Raw genomic sequence first — 5,804 nt, forward strand, 5'->3', positions numbered from 1 at the left:
TTTTTTATTAATAATTAATATTACATGTTATTTTTAAATTTATTTCAATCATATCGATTAACAAAAAATAATCATATTTTAATGTGTTTAGATGTGTTAAAAAATATTTTTTTTATTAAGACAATTGATCATAAAAAATACGTTTATACAAGTGTCAAACAAATGTTATATGTAAATTATGTTATGAAAAAAAGGCAACTTAACAAAATAAATGGAATCAGGGAGTTTGATGAGCCATGCGAATGACATTGACAAGGATGTGTATTTTATGTTGATATATTTTTATTTTTGGGTTAATAATTTTATATAAAGATAATTATACATAAATTTTTACATTTATTTTTGTATAATTAATTACCCTGAATGATTCCAAAAGAAAGCCACCAAAAAATAAAGCAAACGAGACTCTTTTTTTGTTCATAATGCATCAAATGGTAAGAATTGAATTGGAGACCGAATTTGTCAGATTATTAATTTATTAATTCAATCGATGAATCATTAGTTGAATCGGTAAAATCGATCTTATGAATAATGAATATAAAATTAAAATAATATCTAAAAAATTATTGTGCGATTTTACTATATAATTAATAATTAGCATATGAAATAATAAGGAATAACATAATTTAATGACAAAGAGAACATGCAGTACAAGAAGGATCTAAATTTAAACTATATTTTTATCAATTTTAGAATTTTCTCTTGAGCAATTTGGTTGAATTGGACTGATTTTTTACCAATTTTTATCGGTTTGACTAATTCTTACTAGTTTTTTTTATCTTAAACGGACTTTAAACTAGAACAAATCGGTTGAAAATTCAATTTATCAATTTTTCGATTGAAGATCCGATTTTTTATAACTATGCATCAAACATTACAATTGTTTAATATACCCCCTCCTTTCATTTCTACCTACCAAACATATTCCCAGTACTCCATATGAAAAATTAATTAATTTTCTAAGAGCAAAGTTGAAAAAGAGATATGTGTAGACAGACAAGCACTTACTCCAATGTCTCACAAAAAGAAATTGTAATGATATCTTTTGAAGGCACTACTATTATATTATTGATTTATTTCCTAAATTTACGCATTCTAACTTTTATTGGTGTCGGGGAGGGGATGCAAGAAGGGGTGCAGGCAGTCGAAGAGGGATTGGTGCCGGTGCAGGTGGTCTGGGTAGAGGTCCCGTCGATGGGGGCTGGTCCGGTGGCGCCGCATGATACGCAGGGAGATGCGATGGAATTGGCGGGGACGGGTGTACCTGCGGAGATTGGTGTTGGGGAGGGGATACGGGAGGAGGTGTGCGTGTTCGAGGAGGGACTGGTGCCGGTTCCGGTGAACTGGGCAGGAACCGTGGACGATGGCCGAGATCTAGGGAGCCTTCCGGGGATGTTGGACCGAGGGAGAGGGAAGGAAGTGGCCATGGCGGGTAACCGAACAGCAAAGGAATGGGAGCCAGGTTGGGCAAAAGGGGGAGGAGCGCCTGTGAAGGGGATTAGCACAGGAATAGGCACGAGGAGGAACAACAAACACACCCAGGAAGATATGGCCAGGGATTCGCAAGAGGCACAGATGCATGAAAATGAAATTACTTGGGCTCTAGCGGTTGAATCTGGTGCTGTGCTGTATGATGATGATGTGGATATCATGAGCATTTTGAAAGCTCAAAATGACGAAATAGCAGCAAAACGAAGATTGACAAAACAAAAAGAAAAGGCAAGAAGGAGTCGCCCGAAGAACAAACATAAGGTGAACAGTACTTTGTCTAAATGATTGTGAGTTGTTGGAATATTAGGGGGTTGAGGGGAGATGGGAAAATAGGTATGTTGAAATCATTGAAGAAAAAATATAATTTACATATGCTGGGTTTGATTGAAACGAAAAAAGAAGTGATCTCCAAGTATGATGTTGCAAGAATTTGGGGAGATAATACGGTGGGTTGGGAGTTTGTGGAATCTGATGGAACGGCTGGAGGCCTCTTATTGATGTGGGATGACATGATGTTTCAGACTAGTCATTGCTATAAAGGTGAGAGGTGGTTGTGCATTGAAGGAGTGTTAACAAAGAATAATTTTCACTGTGCGTACTGTTTAGTGTATGGGGCGCATGGGAGGGAAGAAAAGCGGGTGGTTTGGGAAGAATTGAGCTATATTGCGGGATTGTGCCAAGTCCCTCTCTTCTTGCTTGGGGATTTCAATGAGATTTTGCAAGTGGAGGAAAGGAAAGGGGGGACAACGATGCCGGCATCAGCGGAGGAGTTTAAGAGTTGGGTTCAAGACATGCAGTTGGTGGATCTACCTCTCTCTGATGGGAAGTTCACATGGTTTAGGGGTCAATCTTGTAGTCGAATTGATAGGGTGCTGGTTTCTGTTGAGTGGGTTGAGGAATTTCCTGACATTCGGGTAAGAGGTGGTCCGAGGGGCCTGTCAGATCACTGCCCGTTAATTGTGGAGGATGCTCGGGTTCGAGGGGGCCCGCGACCTTTCCGGAGTTTAGATTCCTGGTTTACCCATGAGGGTTTCCTGAGGATGGTGCGGGACGAATGGAGGAACCTGGGAGATGCTCCCTTCATTGGTAAATTGAAGTCATTGACGGTGCCTTTGAGGCAATGGCACAAGGATAACTTCTGTGATATGGACAGTAGACTGATGAGGTTTGAGGATGAAATAAAGAAGCTTGATATCCAGGTTAGTGATGGAATTTATGATAGTACGACGGAAGCTAGGAGAAAGGCGCTGGTGAGTTTTTGTGAAAAGTGGTACATCAGGAAGGAAATTCACTGGAAGCAGATGTCTCGTTCCAAACATGCGAGGGACATGGACAGGAATACGAGATATTTTCATAACATTGCATCGGCCAGAAGGCGACATAACAGAATTGATGCTCTGGTGATACAGGGAAGGTTGGTGCGGAACCCGGTAAGAATAAAGTATGCAATTAGGGGGTTCTATAAGAAGCTATATCACCAGGAATATGCTCCGAGAATCGGTGTGCGGGATGGGTTACTAAAACAGATAGATAGGGCTGAGGCTGAGGCATTGGAGGTTCTGCCGTCGGCGGAAGAAATCAGGGAAGTAGTATGGGATTGTGAATCGTCTAAAGCCCCAGGGAGTGATGGGTTCAATATGAATTTCATCAAGAAATGCTGGGAGGAGATTGGACAGGAGTTCACTGGAGCAGTAATGCAATTCTTCCAAACGGCAGAGTTACCATCTGATGTGAATATCACGTGGGTGACACTGGCCCCAAAATTTGTGGGGGCTAAAGAAATCAAGGACTTCCGGCCGATTAGTATGGTGGGCTGTGTTTACAAGGTTATATCGAAGGTTTTGGTTAGAAGGATGCGATCGGTTATGCCAGGATTGGTGGGAGAAACCCAAACTGCATTTGTAAAGGGTAGGAAAATCCATGACGGTGCGCTCATTGCATGTGAGACAGTCCATTGGCTCAAGACGCGAAAGAAGAAGGCGGCTATTATCAAGCTTGATTTTCAAAAAGCATATGATAGAGTCCGATGGAGCTTTGTAGATATTGTACTTCAGAAAATGGGGTTCGGCCAGAGATGGAGGGATTGGGTAAAAGAGTGTGTGAGCACGGCATCTATGTCAGTTCTGGTAAATGGGTCTCCAACCAAGCCATTCAACATGGAGCGGGGCCTAAGACAAGGGGACCCCCTGTCCCCCCTTCTGTTTGTGCTTGTGGTTGATGTGTTGCATCGGATGATGGGGGAAGCAGTAAGAAACAGACGTATTGAACCACTAATGGTCGGAGGTGAGCATGTAGAATTATCGCACCTTCAATTTGCGGATGATACGATTCTATTTTGTCCTCCAAACACAGAGACAGTGGTAAATTATAAGAGATTGTTACGGTGTTTTGAGTTGATGTCGGGGTTGAGCATCAATTATGATAAGTCAAATTTGATACCAATAAACTGTGAGCAGGAGTGGGTTGATCAGGTGTGCGGCCTGCTGGGATGCAACCAAGCTGGGTTACCGGTTAGATACCTTGGAATCTCTCTCGGTGCGAATCCGAGGCTAGTGAAGACTTGGAAACCAGTCATAGACAAGGTGAAAGAAAAGCTCAGCTTATGGAAAGCGAAGGTATTGAATAAAGCAGGCAAGCTTATCCTCATTAAGTCGGTGTTGAATAGCCTGCCGATATATTACTTAAGCCTGTACAAGATGCCAAAGGCGGTTGCGGACAAGCTGGTTGAGTTGCAAAGAAGATTTATGTGGGGTAAGGGGGATGGAAAGGATGGTATCCCATTAGTTAGGTGGGAGGTGGTCCAGGCTCCGAAGAAGGCTGGGGGTTTGGGAGTTGGGGATGCAGTGCTTCGGAACACAGCACTCTTGTTTAAGTGGTGGTGGCGGTTTTCAAAAGAGGATTGCCCCTTGTGGAAGAAAATTGTATGCTCCTGTAACAATTTGAGCCCTGATGTCATGTTGGTAAATCAGAAAATACCAGAGAAAGGCGGGCCTTGGAAGGACATATGCCAGTTAAACATAAAGGAACAGCGACTAAGGGATAAATTGGTTACTGGCCTGTCTATGGAAGTAGGAAATGGAAGGAGTACTCTGTTTTGGGAAGATAACTGGGTGCAAGGCGGGCCGCTGAAAGAGGCGTTTCCAAGACTATTCTCGGTTTCCAACCAACAAGAAGAGGTGGTAGGGGATTGTGGGTTTTGGGATGGATTGGAGTGGATATGGAACTTCCAATGGAGAAGGGAGCTTTTCCAATGGGAGCTGGAACTTGTTCACCAGCTGCATGAGAGGTTACGGCCGGTAAAGCTGTCACAGGGTATGGAGGATAATGTGGTCTGGAAGTTTGATAGTAAGGGTGTGTTTTCTACTAAGTCTCTCATGCGGGTCCTTCAATCAGAGAATCTGCCAGCAGCGATCACAAGCTATAGTTTCACAAGTTCATTATGGAAAGGAGTGGTGCCTCCGAGGATTGAGCTTTTTGGCTGGTTTGTCCTTGTAGGTAGAGTTAATACCAAAGACAGGTTGAGTAGGCTAGGCGTTATTCATCACAGTGATAATATTTGTGTGCTCTGTAACAAGGAGATAGAAACTGTCCAGCATCTATTTCTTTTGTGTGATATAGCATGGCAAGTATGGTGCAGTTGGTTGCGGTCAGTTGGTAGAGAGTGGGCTATTCCGGGTTCCATCAAAGGTCTGTTTGAGAGTTGGGCTGGTTTGCACACGAGTAAACAAGAGCAGAAGCGGTGGTTGATTGGGTTCTTTGCAGTGATTTGGAACATCTGGTTGGAACGTAATGGTAGGATTTTCAACAATCAGATAACAGGTGTTGACCTCATCCAACAGAAAATGTTTATGAACTACAAAGAATGGACTGACAGTAATCTCAGGGCGTGTTGATAGCAGGGCAGGTGATGTCAGGCGTTATGGTTGTTTCTTTGTTCTCCTCTTTGTAGCACCTTGACTTTTGCTCCACTGTTTGTGTTGAGCTTTCGTTGTTTCAAAAAAAAAAACTTTTATTGATAAATATTATAAAATTCATCTTAAGCGATTTAATCATATAAAACCAAAACAGATAGAACAATTGATTAGGAGGATAAATTAGATGGAATATAAGCAAGTGATAAAAATAAAAAAATTCTAAAATATTATACATAAAATGATAAAAACAAAATTTACGTGGATTGCACATCTATTTATATCATATAAGAATTGATGTCAATATATAATAGAATAAATCTATATCATATTATTTTTTGTATTTGTTCTACGTCAGCAATTTTGCATATATAGTAATTTTACAATATAAAAAATAATTAG

The sequence above is a fragment of the Arachis ipaensis genome, chromosome B03 (genome assembly GCF_000816755.2).
Source record: "Arachis ipaensis cultivar K30076 chromosome B03, Araip1.1, whole genome shotgun sequence".
In the NCBI taxonomy this organism is placed as follows: Eukaryota; Viridiplantae; Streptophyta; class Magnoliopsida; order Fabales; family Fabaceae; genus Arachis; species Arachis ipaensis.